The sequence below is a fragment of the Rhinoderma darwinii genome, chromosome 1 (genome assembly GCF_050947455.1).
Source record: "Rhinoderma darwinii isolate aRhiDar2 chromosome 1, aRhiDar2.hap1, whole genome shotgun sequence".
In the NCBI taxonomy this organism is placed as follows: domain Eukaryota; kingdom Metazoa; phylum Chordata; class Amphibia; order Anura; family Rhinodermatidae; genus Rhinoderma; species Rhinoderma darwinii.
Window position 1 is genome coordinate 646,862,687 of NC_134687.1, and position 17,081 is coordinate 646,879,767.

General features: G+C 46.8%; 1 protein-coding gene and 1 pseudogene across 1 annotated transcript in view; one reads left to right on the forward strand and one right to left on the reverse strand.

The window, feature by feature from the left end:
• The window catches only part of LOC142697472 (oocyte zinc finger protein XlCOF29-like), a 288,092-nt gene that overhangs the window by 167,628 nt on the left and 103,383 nt on the right, over window positions 1-17,081 (forward strand). The gene's annotated exons all lie outside the window — the stretch shown is intronic.
• The window catches only part of LOC142677259 (uncharacterized), a 75,456-nt pseudogene that overhangs the window by 33,631 nt on the left and 24,744 nt on the right, over window positions 1-17,081 (reverse strand).

Genomic DNA, 17,081 nt, shown 5'->3' on the forward strand with positions numbered 1-17,081 from the left:
ACATCCGGTTGGTGCAGAATAGAGGCTGACGTGAAGGCCTTTTTTAAGGATTCAAATGCGGCTTCAGCCTCCGAAGTGCACATCTTGGCATTCATAACCTTCTTAGTGAGGGTGGAGATAGGAGCAGTCAAAGATGAGAAGTTGGGGATGAACAGTCGGTAGAAGTTGGCGAATCCTAGGAAGCGTTGTATGGCCCTTAAGCCTTGGGGGCAAGGCCACTCCAGGACAGCCTTTAGCTTCTGGTTGGTCCATCTTGAGACCCTGATCGGAGATAATATAGCCCAGGAAGGATAGAGACTTCTTCTCAAAAGCACACTACTCCAACTTGGCATAAAGGCGATTCTCTCTTAGACGGAGCAACACCTGGCGGACATCGCTTTGATGAGTTACTGGATCCCGGGAAAAAAATCAAAATGTCATCGAGATACACCACAACACAAACATAAAAGGAGATCACGAAAAATGTCATTGACAAATTCTTGAAATACTGCGGGGGCGTTACACAGGCCGAAGGACATAACTAAGTATTCGTAGTGCCCATCACGAGTATTAAAGGCAGTCTTCCATTCGTCACCTCGACGAATCCGAATCAGATTGTAGGCCCCCCGCAGGTCCAGTTTAGAAAAAAATTTCGCCCCCCCCATATGCGATCAAACAGTTCAGAAATCAAAGGCAGAGGGTACCTGGTCTTCACCGTGATCTGGTTTAGGCCCCGGTAGTCAATGCAAGGTTGTAATGATCCATCTTTCTTTTTAACAAAGAACCCCGCTCCGGCCGTGGATGAGGATTTACGAATGAAACCCCTCTCCAGGTTCTCCTTAATGTAGGCCGACATGGACTGGGTCTCTGGCAAGGAGAGAGGGTACACTCTACCACGAGGAGTAGACGATTCAGGAACCAGGTCGATCAGACAGTCATATGCCTGGTGTGGTGGCAAGGTCTCAGCCTCCTTTTTATAGAAGACAACGCAGAACATGGAGAAACAAGAAGGCAACCCTGTCAAAGACTGAAGAGCGGCAGGCTGTGGCGACTGGATATGGCCCAGACAGCGGTCGAGACACTTCGGGCCCCACTGGAGGACCTCTCCAGAGTTCCAATCCAGGACGGGGGCGTGCAGACGAAGCCAAGGCAAACCCAGCAGAACGGGGTTGACGGCCTTGGACAGGACGAACAGGGAGATGAGTTCAGCATGAAGGGCTCCCACTTGGAGTCTCAATGGCTTGGCACTGGCACTTTAAGACCGTGCACGCGCGGGCGCGCGCCTGCCGGAGACACTCGAAGTCCGGAAGTGAGTACCGGCGCCTCACAGGAGGACGACCCTGCAGCGAAGTAAGATGTCCATGGCCACGGCCGTCGAGGTTAACGACCGAACGACGGACCGTGGCCATAGACGTTACAGCATGTAGTGAAAATCAGATACAAAGAGAAGAGCGCCGTCTCAGTATCTTCCAGGTACCAGAGTCCAGGTACCAGAGTCATAAAAGTTTGCTCCCAGGTTCCTCAGTCCTTTTGAGATTCTGCAACAGATAAACCCTGTCTCCTATAAGCTGCGGTTGCCTCCTACGCTCAGAATCCCCAACTCCTTTCATGTGTCCCTCCTGAAACCAGTGGTCCTGAACCGCTACAGCAAGACTTCTAGTTCCACAGTTGCTCCCAGCGGTTCTTCTGATGTGTTTGAGGTGAGAGAAATCCTGGACTGAAAAAGGGTAGGAGGAAGGATTTTCTCTTTGGTGGACTGGAGAGGGTTTGGTCCTGAGGAGAGGTCCTGGGAGCCACAAGAGAACCTCAGTGCCCCTGCTCTTATAAAATAATTGCTCTCTCGCTCTGGCCCCAAGAAGAGGGAGTATAAGAGGGGGGATACTGTAGCGTCCACGGCCACGGGCCATCGGGTTTACTCACCTCCCATCGCCCGCAGCAATGGATCCGTGAGCGCTGGTCCCCATGTCCTTGCTAGGAGACGCCAGCGCTCACTTCCGCTCCAGTCTGCTGTGTCCCGTAGGAACACAGAGGAAATCATCAACAGCTATGATTTCCTGGTCTATAAGCAGGCCCCGGGCCCTCTGATCCTTGCCCGAACGTTGTTAGTTTTCCCAGTCTGTCTTGCAAATGGTCCCTTAGTGTTTCCCGTTCCAGTTGTTACCTGTGCCCTGTTACCTGTTCCTGTATCCCGTGCGGTTGTTGTTCCTGTGCCTATTAGTGTCTGAGTCGTGTCACATCCTGCATCATCTGCCACGTCCAGAGGAATTTGCCACGTCTGGCGCAACCTGCGGCATGTGTCACCCGCCACGTCCTGTGTCTCCTGCCATGTCCGGAGGAATTTGCCACGTCTGGTGCAACCTGCGGCACCTGTGACATCCGCCACATTTGGCGATACCTGCTGCACCCATCTCCATCAGTGCCAGAGCTGCGGCCACTGTCTGGACTATCCAGGTACCCTTGTGTGGGACTTTGTATTCTGGGGTTCCTGCTGTTTGGCCAGCTGCCTCCTTGCTACGGCAGTGCATCCTAGTGGGTCCACTACCCGCTATGTGACAACTGGGAAGCAGGAAGACACTTAGAAGACCATTTGCAAGACAGACTAAGGGAAACAACAATGCTCAGGCGAGGATAAGAAGGGCGGTGACCCTCATAGTCCAGGAATTCATGAGTTGATAATGATTTTCAGGTGTGCGCGCTGGCCCTTTAAGAGCGGGCACGAGCACGCGCGCACTCTCCGGGAGACAGGCTCGATACCCGGAAGTGAGTTCCGGCGCCTCACAGGAGGATGACACAGCACAGCAGCAGGACGTCCATGGCCGCGGCCGTCGAGGGGTAAGTTAGAACGACAGACCGCGGCCATAGATGTTACAAAAAGTAAGAGGAAAAAACTTTTATTTAGTAGATTGGAAGGGGTTTGGTCCAGAAGAGAGGTCCTGGGATCCAGAAGAGAATCTTAATGCTCCTACCCTCATTAAGAGGTTTCTCTCTCGTTCTGGTCCCAAGAGGAAGGGGCGTAAGAGGGGGGATACTGTAACGTCCATGGTCGCTGAGCACGAACTCCTTCCATCCAGGCGACGCCCTTCCCTCCAGAGATGTCTGCATACGGCCGTCCTGTTCCACAGTAACCACTAGGGTGCGCTCGCGAGCTCATTCCAGACTTAAAGAGGCTCTGTCACCAGATTTTGCAACCCCTATTTGCTATTGCAGCAGATAGGCGCTGCAATGTAGATTACAGTAACGTTTTTATTTTTTAAAAACGAGCATTTTTGGCCAAGTTATGACCATTTTCGTATTTATGCAAATGAGGCTTGCAAAAGTACAACTGGGCGTGTTGAAAAGTAAAAGTACAACTGGGCGTGTATTATGTGTGTACATCGGGGTGTGTTTACTACTTTTACTAGCTGGGCTTTCTGATGAGAAGTATCATCCACTTCTCTTCAGAACGCCCAGCTTCTGGCAGTGCAGATCTGTGACGTCACTCACAGGTCCTGCATCGTGTCGGCACCAGAGGCTACAGTTGATTCTGCAGCAGCATCAGCATTTGCAGGTAAGTAGCTACATCGACTTACCTGCAAACGCCGATGCTGCTGCAGAATCATCTGTAGCCTCTGGTGTCGATGTGTCCTCGCTCGTCTGACACGATGCAGGACCTGTGAGTGACGACACAGCGTGATCTCTAGAGAACACGGCTGTGTCTGCACTGCCAGAAGCTGGGCGTTGTGAAGAGAAGTGGATGATACTTCTATGCACAACGCCCAGCTAGTAAAAGTAGTAAACACGCCCCGATGTACGCACATAATACACGCCCAGTTGTACTTTTACTTTTCAACACGCCCAGTTGTACTTTTGCAAGCCTCATTTGCATAAATACGAAAATGGCCATAACTTGGCCAAAAATGCTTGTTTTTTAAAAATAAAAACGTTACTGTAATCTACATTGCAGCGCCTATCTGCTGCAATAGCAGATAGGGGTTGCAAAATCTGGTGACAGAGCCTCTTTAAGAAGCCAAAGTGCACACAAGTGGGAAATTGAGCTGATTGCTCCCAGAGCACTCTGGGCTATAAGAGGGGCTGTGCCCCTCCCTGCAATGCCTGAGCGTTGTTTGTCGTACCCTAGTCTGTCTAAGCAAATGGTCTCCTAGTGTTTCCCGTTCCTGCTACCTGTAACACGTGCTATCCTGGTCAAGTACCATGTTGAGCTGAGGTCGTGCTGTGCTGTATACCACGCCTGGAGCCTGCCTGTTGCCTAGTCCCAGCCGAGCCTGCCTTGCTACTTTCTGAGCTACCACAGGTACACTATACGAACTATAGACTGTGACCTGTGTCCTGTTGGCCAGCTGCCATACCGTCAAGGCGGTACGGCCCGCTGGCTCCACGTACCCGTGACACACGTCACCACTATCAAAGGCTATCATGGTGCACAGAAAGACGGCAATAAAGGCTGGAATGGAGGTCTGTCCTCTTCAGGGATGAGCACCGCTTTTGTCTCAGACGCAATGATAACTGGAGTTGGTCTAGGGACCACGTGGGCAATGTCATGAAGAGGCGTTCACAAGGGAACGTCACATCGGTCCTACTCCCAGGATTATCGTGTGGCATAATGTACGGTAGCCGGACCACTCTAGTCTTCATTTCAGGTACAGTTCGGTGTTACATTGATTTGGTTGTGGAACCAGTGGTACGTCCATTTCTCCAAAGTGTCACAGAAGCCTTTGTAAACAGGACGCCAGGTCGCATGATGCTCGTGCTACTGTGAGTAGCCTGCGTGGCCTAAACGTGCTACACTGGCTTGCAGCATCTCCGTACTCGTCTCCCATCGAGAACATCTGGGACGTCATTGGTCAGCAATTGAAACAGGAGCTGCCAGCAGCCAATCTTTATCATTTGCATGGCCAAGTCCATTCAGCGTGGCATAACATTCCTCAGACAACCATTAATAACCTCATTGATCGCATGCCAAGGCATGTAAGTGCGTGTATTTCTGCGAATGGGGCTCATACTCAATGCTGATCTATTTTCATTTTTTGTTATCATTTGCATATCATAACATGTCTATCAATCCTGTGATTTCCACAACTCCAAAACTTACATACATATATATACACACACACACACACACACACACACACACACACCTTCTTACCTTGTGATGTAAGCGGCCGGTAGTTTTCCATCATGACGACCTCGTTCAGATCCTTGTGTTCGTCTAAATGCTCCCGCTCCTACATAGAAAAATTTACAGTGACATTCTGACACCTTATAGAAACTTGACACACACAATGATACAGTCATCACCCAGACACCTCCAGTGCGGTTACTGTATAATTTCCCAGAATTCCCAGCAGTGTCACCTCTCCAGTCAGCAGCTCAGTCATCTTGTAGATCAGTTCTAAGATCTCCTTCTTATTGTTCTTCCCATGTATCCGGGAGTGCGGGGCAGGCCTGTGAGGGGGCTCTGACTACTGCTCCATCCTCCTGACTCCTGGAGATGGATGATGGGAGTCGTAAAGTCTACCGATGCCCACTTTCCTATTGTGTAGTTCTGTGTATGTAGAGAGAGAGAGAGAGAGAGAGAGAGAGAGAGACACCAAGGGGAACATTGTTTTTGGTTTTTTAAAACAATTTTCTATTGAATTTCCAATAACGAAAAATAAAAAAGAATAAAGTATAACATGGTCACATTCCAGGCAAAAGGACTACTATAAAACGAAGTCCGGCTGGCCTATCAGTGCCAAGGACTATAATCTAAGTTGGGGGTCCATAGATATAACAACAACAACCAAGGTTAAAGAGACTCTGTCACCACATTATAAGTGTCCTATCTCCTATATAAGTAAAGAGGCTCTGTCACCACATTATAAGTGCCCTATCTCCTATATAAGTAAAGAGGCTGTCACCACATTATAAGTGCCCTGTCTCCTATATAAGGAGATCGGCGCTGTAATGTAGGTGACAGTAATGCTTTTTATTTAAAAAAACGATCTTTTTTCACAACGTTAGGAGCGATTTTGGTTTATGCTAATGAGCTTTCTTAATGCCCAAGTGGGCGTACTTTTACTTTCGACCAAGTGGGCGTTGTACAGAGGAGTGCATGACGCTGACCAATCGGCATCATGCACTCCTCTCCATTCATTTACACTGCACTAGCGATATAGATATATCGCTATGTGCAGCCTCATACACAAGCCCTAACATTACTACAGTGTCCTGATAATGAATACACATGACCATCCAGCCTGGACGTCATGTGTACTCAGAATCCTGACACTTCTGACTCTTTTTTTGTGAGATACCGGCAAGTGAAACCAAATCTCATTTAGCTCCGTGATCTCGCGAGATTTCGTATCCATTGCTGGAATCTCACAAAAAAGAGTCAGAAGTGTCAGGATTCTGAGTACACATGACGTCCAGGCTGGATGGTCATGTGTATTCATTATCAGGACACTGTAGTAATGTTAGGGCTTGTGTATGAGGCTGCACATAGCGATATATCTATATCGCTAGTGCAGTGTAAATGAATGGAGAGGAGTGCATGATGCCGATTGGTCAGCGTCATGCACTCCTCTGTACAACGCCCACTTGGTCGAAAGTAAAAGTACGCCCACTTGGGCATTAAGAAAGCTCATTAGCATAAACCAAAATCGCTCCTAACGTTGAGGAAAAAGATTGTTTTTTTAAATAAAAAGCATTACTGTCACCTACATTACAGCACCCATCTCCTTATATAGGAGATAGGGCACTTATAATGTGGTGACAGAGTCTCTTTAAGCTTGGACAAACGGGGAAACAAAAAAGACATGAAAGGAAAGGGATGGTGCTCAGGCCATGCCTGTAGCCAGTAACACTGTCAAAAAAGGTACAAAAGTAGTTGGGAAGGCATAGGCCCTCCAGGGCTTCCAAACTTTCTCAAAGGACTTAAAGGTGCCCGTGACAAGGCCGATAGTTTCTCGTTAATCACGTAGTAGTTCATTTGCTGCTTAATTTCAGGAAATACTGCTTCCAAGCTCTTGCACTGGTCTGTTTGGCAGCAAGAAAGAAGAAATTAATAAGTTTTTGCTTTGAGCGAGGCACCTCTTAGAGAAGCGCGTTTTTGGGTAGGTTAAAACCAGTGGCAGTGTGGATGAGACTGTAAAGTCATAACCCCAGCCTGCTGGCATTTGGACAAGTCCACCAGGTGTGAAGCATATCTCCAAGGGAGGCGCAACCTCGAAAACAAGTTGAGGGGTAACAGGGGACGGCATGGGCAATGTGAAACAGCACTAGATACCATCTTAAAGGGAAGGTGTCATGATTTTTTTTATCATATTGCTTTTAATATGATATTAACATAAATTTTATTTATTTGTGTTCTCATGTTCTACTTTTTACTTTGTTCTTACTTTTATTTCTCTATGGGTGCTGCCATTTTTTTTTCATCTCTGTATGTGTCGATTAACGACACATACAGAGATGGAATATGGCACAAACAACCCCATAGTGTATGCGAACGGGAGCCGTTCCATTCTCTGAAGCGTACGACGTCTGTGTGGGAACGGCGCATGCGCCGCTCCCACACAGACCAAAATGAAGCTAGTTGGCAGAACGCAATCCGGCGCCATTTTCGCGTGGACTGGAAGCTGCTGCCGGACAGTAAGATGATGACTTCCGGCCATATGTTCAAGGAAGCGAAGGCACAAGGAATAGGAGCGGAGGCGGCGGCAGCAGAAGGTAATTTATGTTCGTGTATGTGATGTGTGTATTATGTTCATGTATATTCGTGTTATACTGTCTGCTGAGAACTGTATCGAATCCTCCTACACTATGCAGTTGCTCAGAAAATGGCGGCACACAGTGTAGGTGGTTTGAAGATTTAAACCCCACCTTCTCCTGGCACTAGCAAGAATAAGGGAGGGGGGAGGATTGTGTGAGGACGCTAGAGAGAGTGTGTCTACCCCAAATTTGCAGCATAAAGCAATGAGGTTGCTTCACCACATTGACCATGCTGCAATTTTGGAAACTGCTCCCTCTAGTTGCCAGCACATGGAAAGGTTATAAATTAGAATCCAATTTATAATATTTCCTGAAAAAAAATAAAAAATTAAAACAATGTGTAATCACTTAAATAATAATCGTTTATCCTATATTTAGCTATTTTGCCAGTTGAGATGGTACTTTGATGGCAGGTGATGCAAAATGTGGCAGGAGGTACCAAACGTGGTGTACGACAGCAGGCGTAACAGACGGCACAACACGACTCCAACCCTAGAGAAGGCACAGGAACAAATACAGCACGGGATACAGGTTGCAGGTCATGGGAACACTAGGAACAGGATACGACTAAGGGACCATTTGCAAGACTGATATAGGAATACAAACAACGCTAGAGCAAGGAGTGCAAGGGCAGGGCCCTTTTTATAATCCAGGGTGATCTGGGGATAATTAGTTAATTATTTACATGTGCGCGCGCTGGACCTTTAAGGTCGGGAACGAGCCCATGCGCGCATCCTAGTGGTCACTGCACGGCAAAACAGCCGCATGTGCTGGCATCTCCAGGAAGGGAGACGTCGGCAGGATGAGAGGAGTCTGCGGTCACAGTACCGCCCCTCTTCTTGGGTCCAGAGCGAGAGAAGAATTTCCTAATGAGGGTAGGGGCATTAAGATTTTCTTCTGGCTCTCAGGACTTCTCAGGACCAAAGGATTCACCTGTGTAATATATGAGTAAAATATAACATTTATTTATAACTCTCTAAAAACAGGGGTACAATCACCACTGTGAAAAAGCCCCACCGTGTGTACAAAAACGTATAAAATAATAAACACTGAGTTCTAATTCAATTGTGAACCTCCTATAGCTCAGTGTTCAACAAGAATATCAATACGGAATCAGCATTTGAAAAATGGGCATAACAATAGTCTTGACCCTAATTCACACTAGAGTCCGTGATAACCGCACCGGAAGCTCCTAGTGTTAAGGTATACAAACAATGCTAGTGTTCCCAATGCTAAAAAATTCCTATTCACAACCGACCCTACGCGTTTCAATACTCATCATCAGGGGTCTGTAGCTTGGTCACTCTGGCCGGGATGCCAGCGATATTTAGTTCAGCAGCAGGTATTCTGCTGTACTCCACGGAAGCATGCTCGCATAGATGTTAGCGGCATGCTTCATTCTGGGACTCTAAGTTATTTAAAGCATCTGACTCCTCCCCCTGTCCTCGGCACCGCCAATCGAAACAGCCAATCACACTCACCAATCGAATTCGTGACACCTGTCCATGTGACTCCCGGCCATCAGCTGACAGCCAGGAACCAACATCGACCGCATCAAAAGCCGCAGGCGCAGTAGAGGCCACAATCGAGTCGCCCATGCTGCCAGGAACTCACCACTGCAAAGAAGGAGTATATCGATATTTAAAGTTTGGGTAAGTGTTGCGGATCAGCTCAAAATCCGCAGCTGGACTGCCATTGATAAACAACTACACTGATAATACATATTGTGTAGATAAATGAATGTCTACCCCACTATAAAGTGTCATTTGAACACCTACTGAATAAGGAACCATAGCCAGACTGCCCACATGATGATCATTGATAATTAAGAGACCACCTGTCATGACGACCATGTGGGTCTCTTGCTATCCTGAAGGGATAACTGGCCATGGAAATGCATGTTTAAATGAATGTTTAAATAAAACATGCATAGTTTGTCTGCTCATTTAAACCCCCTGGTTGTGTGCACGCCAATCTATAGATCCACTGGGCTTCCTTTCGTAGTATGAGGTTATCCCAGTCACCTCACCGTTTGGGAGGCCTAATGAGTTCAATTGCTTGAAATTTAAGACATTCTGCACGACCCTGATGTGTAGCGTGTACATGTTTGGATATAGGAGTATCTCTAGAATTCGCAATGTCGCCAACATGTTCTCTGATCCGGCGCCGAAACTGCCGCACCGTTTTTCCCACATAATTCAGTGGACATGGACATGTTATCAGATATACCACCCCTGCTGTTTTACAATTCACAAACTGACGAATGTCATATTCCAATTGCGTAACGACACTCCTAAACTTGTCACCTTTTTGAATAAAATCACAAGCCTTGCACCTACCAAATCTATGTGTGCCTGGTATTTGTCTGTCCAGCCATGTTCCTTTAGGTGCAATGGGATCAAAACAACTATGCATAACTCTGTCCCTGATGTTTTTCCCTCTCCGGAATGTGACTGAAGGCCATTGCGTAATCTGATCTATCAAATCTACATCAGTACTAAGAATACGCCAATACCTCTTCAGGATCTGCATAATTTCACATTGTTTAGAATCATAAGTGCCTATAAGTCTCGTTAGGACCAAACAATCTCCAATCCACTAAATAGAAAGTCTTTCCTCCTACCCTCTTGCAGTCCAGGATCTCCTTTACATCAAAAAGACCGGAAGAACCGCTGGGAGCAACTGCAGGACTAGGAGTCTTACTGTAGCGGTTTAGCAACACAGGTTTCAGGAGGGACACATGAAAGGAGTTGGGGATTTTAAGGGTAGGATGCAGCCGAAGCTTATAGGAGACAGGGTTAATCTGTTGTGGGATCTCGAAAGGACGGAGGAACTTGGGAGCAAATTTGTACGAAGAAACCTTCAGGCGAATACTTCTGTAGGACAGCTCGATTTTGGTACCCGGAAGAAACTAAGGCGGCTCTCTTCTTCTTGTATCTGCTTTTCGATTCATGCGATCGACTGCCAGCAGAATAGAGTACCGGGTCTGCTGTCAGATTCGTAGAAAGTCCCCTAATGCCGAGTCAGCTGCAGGTACCTGAGATGTAGCCAAAACAGGTAGAGGGATTCGTGGATGTTGACCGTAGATAATGTAGAACGGCGTGGAAGTAGTGGACTCACTTGTGTGGTTATTATAAGAGAACTCAGCCCATGGAAGAAGCTGTACCCAGTCATCATGCTGCATGGAAATGAAGTGATAAAGGTAATTCTCCATGATCTGGTTAATCCTCTCGATTTGACCATTGGGCTGGGGGAGGTAGGCTGAGGAAAAAGTCCAATTTCACAACCAGGAGTTTACAGAGGGCTCTCCAGAATTTTGAGGTGAACAGAACCCCCCAATCAGACGCAATATGAAGGGGCAAGCCATGCAAGTGGAAGATGTGCTGAATGAAAAAATTTGCCAGTCGAGGAGCAGAAGGTAGGCCGGGCAGCGGGATAAAATGTGCCATATTCGAGAACCGTTCCACCACCTCCCAGACAGTATTGCATCCAGCTGAGGGAGGAAGGTCTGTGTCAAAGTCCATCACAATGTGCTGCCAGGGGGCATTGGGTACAGGCAGAGGTTGGAGCAGACTGGCAGACTTGGAGTGAGCAACCTTGTTAGAAGCACACACAGTGCAGGAAGAGACAAGTTCCACAATATCTTTGGGCAGTGTGGGCCACCAAAAATTACGAGCTATCAGGTCTTGAGTCTTACGAACACCACCATGCCCAGCCAGTTTGGAACTGTGTCCCCTGCAAAGAATTCTTCTCCTGTCTGCCAACTAAATAAAAGTCCTCCCCGGAGGGATGTCTAACTTGCAGGGGATTGTCAGTGACAATAAAGGACGGGTCTATGATACATTGAGGGATCTCCACAGTGTCCTGTTTCAAATGACCTGGATAGGGCATAGGCCCTCACATTTTTGTCAGCAGGACGGTAGTGGAGCACAAGTTGGAAACGGGTGAAGAACAGCGACCACCTGGCTTGACGGGTGGTTTAGCCATTGAGCCGACTGGAGATAGGTAAGATCTCGAGCGGCAAGCTCGTCTTTAATATCGGACGATAGATCTTGCCAGGACGTTGCCACCAAGTCCTCGTTGTTAAAGGTCAGCTTTGCCGCCAGGGTACAGAACAGAATGACACACTGGCCCACGGAGGTGTCTCCCTGGCAAAGGGTCACCATGGATGCAGCTGCCGAAGAGACTCGCCCAGTTTCCTCAAATACTGTGCGGAAAGACTGTAGGAAACGCTGTAAGTCACAGGTCTCTGGTCCCTGATGTTTACAGATAGGATTCGCCCATGCCAGGGCCTTTCCAAAAAGAAGAGAGAGACAATGAGGGTGATCCTTGCCTCATCAGAAGGAAATGCTCTGGCATGTAGACTGAAGTGGATAGGACATTGGTTCAGAAATCCCCTGCAGGCCCTTGCGTCTCCGTCGTAGCGAGGAGGTAGAGGCAGAGAGAATCGGACATTGGTACTGCCCGTAGGTGTAGTAGGAAGAACAGCTGGAGCAATAGGAGCAGGCGCCGTGATGGCTGTAGCTTGCGTATCCAGCGGATGTACAATAGCGTTCACTGCGAGAAGTTTGTCCTGTCGTGACCGAAGGTATCGCATATACGCTTGCATGACTTGTGATGTTGTCAAGGAATTGGGCTGACCAGTGGAGGCCATGGCCTGAGCATACTGTCACGATCTATGCGTTTGTGGACCCACTAGGCCGCACCGCTTAGCGGAGTAGCAGCTGGCCAAACAACAGTGTACCAAGTCTATTCAAAGTCCAAGCACAAGGGTACCTGCAATAGTCCAGACAGTAGCAGAGGCTAGGCACAGATGGCAGGAGGCGTGGCAGATGACACCAGAGGTGGCAGATGACACCAGACGTGGTGTACGACAGGAGGCGTAACAGACGGCATAACATGACTCCAACACTAGAGAGGGCACAGGAACAATACAGCACGGGATACAGGGTAAAAGGTAGCAGGCCACGGCAACACTGGGAACAGGATAACACTAAGGAACCACTTGCAAGACTAATATAGGAAAATAAACAATGCTTAAGCAAGGAGTGAAAGGGCAGGGCCCTTTTTATAGTCCAGGGTGATCTGGGGATAATTATTTACATGAGCGCGCGCTGGCCATTTAAGGCCAGGAACGAGCTTGTGCGTGCACCCTAGTTGTCATTGCAGGGCAGGACGACCGTATGTGGTAGCGTTTCCGGGAAGGGAGACGTTGGCAGGATAAGAGGAGTCTGCAGTTGCGGCAGTCAGCTGGTAAGGGCGGGTGGCGGTCCGCTACCACGGCCGTTACAGTAGGGGCCGAGTGTACACTATCGTTAATGCATATGCCCCCAACCAAGCCTCCTTTCTGATGGACCTTATAGACATAGCTCTTCCTCTAGCCCGAGGCACTGTGATGCTTTGGAGATTTCAATCTTACCCTAGTCCCGACTCTGGATGATTCCACTGGTCTCTCTGGTACAGCTTATAATGCCATAAAAAAAAAAAAAAAAAAAAAGGGTCAAACGTCTTTAACTGTGCGACAAATGGCATCTCCAACATCCCCTCCACATGGTACTTGTAACATCCACGGCCGCGGACCGTCGGCACTACTCACCCCCTGATGGCCGCAGCCATGGATTTGTGAGTGCTGGTCCGCATCTCCTCCCCAGGAGACGCCAGCGCTCACTTCCGCTCCACTTTGCTGTGCCCCGTAGGCACACGTTTGCGCCCGGCCTTAATGGGCCAGTGCACGCACACGTTTAACATCACTAATTAGCCCATGATCACCCTGGACTTAAGAAGGGCCCTGCCCTTTTGTTCATTGCCTGAGCGTTGCTGTGTTTTCGTCGGTTAGTCTTGAAAATGGTCCCTTAGTGTTATCCTGTTCCTGTTGTTCCCGTGCCCTGCTATCTGTATCCTGTGTTGTAGTTGTTACTGTGCCCGCTATAGTGTTGGAGTCGAGCTCTGCCATTTGCCACGTCTGCTGTTTTACACCACGTCTGGTATCATCTGACTCGCCTGCCATCAAGATCCCATCTGTGCCTAGCCGTTGCTACTGTCGGGACTATCACAGGTACCCTTGTGCTTGGACTAATTATATATATATATATATATATATATATATATATATATATATATATATATATATAAACTCCGTACACTGTAGTTTGTCCAGCTGCCATCCTGCTACAGTGGTGCGGACCAGTGGATCCACACACCCTCAGATCGTGACAGTACCTACAGTTGTCTGGATTATATTCTTCAACACCATGACCTTCCTTGGGTGGTTTCTTCATCAAGAGGTAACATATTGTGGTCGAATCATGCCCCAGTTTTCTGCACCTTACAGCTCCCTTTCTTTACTAGAGGCATTAAGACTTAATGAATCTTTACACCTAGACGAGGTCTGCCTTTCTGAACTGAAGCAAACCATGAATCATTTTGTATCCGATCACTCGCAAGATACCACCTCCCAAGTAGTGCAACTGGAAGCCCTCAAATGCGTACTTAGAGGCACTCATACATGGCACCCAACTTAAAAAGAGAACGGGCTCATAACCTTAAACTTGCCCTGCAGAAAATCTCTCTTGAACTGGACCTCAAATGTGCGCTCTCTATGTCAATTTTGCGAGACCTCTAGAATGCTCGACAAGAGGCCAGGCGTCTTTTAGACTCGGCCCATAAACAAACTTTACAGGTTTGCCGTAGTAAATAAATATGGCAATAAAAGTGCGCGCATGTTGGCCAGAGCACGAAGAGGCCAAATCTCTTAATCTCACATTCCTAGTGTTAAGTCTACAATGGATTTTATACACCACACACCAGAAATAGCTAAAAACGTCCTAGAATGCGGAGTTCACGACTCTCCTCCCTCTACATTTCCCTGTCTACCCGCAGAAACCATAACCGATATGGAGGAAGAATTTTCCACTCCAGAGATCCTTAATGTCATGAAAGATCTCCCTGGGGAGGGGGGGGGGGGTTAAAAGAGCCCTGTACTGGATGGATAAACTCTTAGTTGACAAATCATCACCCCTCCTACTCAAAACACTTAACTCAATCTCTGAGGTCCTTTTTCCCCTCTAACTCCACATTGGCGCATATTGCCGTCCTCCATAAGCCAGGCAAGGATCCCCAGCTATGTGCCAGCTATAGGCCTTTACTTTACTTAACGTGGATCTCTAAATTTATGTCAAACTTTTGGCCAATAGATTAAATAAACATTTACCTAACTTAAAGGGAATGTGTTGCCAGAAATATTTTAATTATTTTTTTCAGTTAAACAGTTCGTATATAAGTGATTACACATTGTTAAATTTTTTCACAAGTCAGGAAATATTATAAATTAGATTCTAATTTATAACATTTCCATGTGCTGGTCACTAGGGGGAGCAATTCCCAAAATTGCAGCATTGCAATGTGGTAAAGCAACCTCATTGCTTTATGCTGCAAATTTGGGGTAGACACACTCGCTCTAGTGTCCTCACACAATCCCCCCTCCCTTATCCTGGCTAGTGCCAGGAGAAGAAGGGGGTTGAATCTTCAAACCTCCTACACTGTGTGCCGCCATTTTGTGAGCGAATGCACAGTGTAGGAGGATTAGATACAGTGATCATCAGACAGTATAACACGAACATAATACACACATCACATACACAAACAGAACACCTGCTCCTGCCGCTGCCTCCGCTCCTATTCCTTGCACCTTCGCATATGGTCGGAAGCCGCGACCGGAAGTCATCATCTTACTGTCCGGCCGCAGCTTCCGGTCCACATGAAAATGGCGCCGGATTTCGCTCTGCCGAAGACCTTCCTTTTGGTCTGTGTTGGACTGGTGCATGCGCCATTCCCACATAGACGGTGTACGCTATAGTGAATGGAACGGCTCCCGTTCGCATTTTCTATGGGGATGTATGTGCTGTATTCCATCTCTGTATGTGTCGTTAATCGGCACATACAGAGATGCAAAAAAAAATGGCAGCCCCCATAGAGAAGTAAAAGTGAGAAAAATGTAAAAAGTAGAACACAAAAACACAAATAAATAAAATGTATTTTTAATAACATACTAAAAGCAATATTATATATATTTAAAAAAAAAAATTCCGCGACACCTCCTCTTTAATACCATCTGATCAAGTAGGATTTTTGCCTGGCGGGGAGGCCCGCTACAACATGCTCCAGTCCCTGGACATCATACATCATTCCCGATCCCAGCAAATCCCCCTCATGATCCTGTCCCTAAACTCCAAAAAGGCATATGACAGAATCTCTTGGCCCGCACTTCAATGTATAGGACTAGGCCCCTCCTTTACTGTAAAAATCGTAGTCCCTTATAGATGTCCCTCTGCCCAACTAAAATAAATATCTCTCTTTCCTTACCCTTCACCATACAAAATGGCACTAGACAGGGCTGCCCCCTTTCCCTCTCCTATATGTCCTTGTCCTAAATAGAAGCCATAAGATGTACCATGACAACCCGGAAATTCGGGGCATTCTCATATGTGGAGCAGAACATAAATGCTCGGCATGTGCTGACGACCTGATGGCATAATCTACCTAGGAATACAAATTATTGCTGACCTCTCCCAACTATATACTACTAATTTCCTTCCTTTGCAAACTAACTTTCAAAAAGACTTGAACACCTGCAATAAATTTTCTTGGTTTGGGAGGATAAACATTTTTAAAAAATGTACACTTCTTCCAAGATTATTATATCTTGCAGACTATCCCCATCTCCATCCCTTCCTCTTTTTGGCTCCACATTTAAAGATTCTTTGGATCCTTTATTTGGTCCTTAACCCCTTAAGGACGCAGCCTAGTTTTGGCCTTAAGGCTCAGAGCCCATTTTTCACTTTATGTGGTAATAACGTCGGAATGCTTCAACCTACCAAAAGCGATTCTGAGATTGTTTTCTCGTGATACATTGGGCTTCATGTTCGTGGTAAAATTTGGTCGATATATTCAGTGTTTATGGGTGAAAAATTGCAAAATGTAGAGAAAATTTTGAAAACATTTCATTTTTCAGAATTGAAATGCATCTGCTTGTAAAACAGACGGTTTTACCACCCAAAATAGTTACTAGTTCACATTTCCCATATGTCTACTTTAGATTGGCATCGTTTTTTGAACATTATTTTATTTTTCTTGGACGTTACAAGGCTTAGAACATAAACAGCAATTTCTCATATTTTTAAGAAAATGTCAAAAGCCTTTTTTTTAAGGTACCTCTTGAGTTCTGAAGTGTCTTTGTGGGGCCTATGTATTAGAAACCCTGATAAAACACCCCATTTTAAAAACTAGACACCTCAAAGTATTCAAAACAGCATTTAGAAAGTTTTTTAACCCTTCAGGCATTTCACAGGAATTAA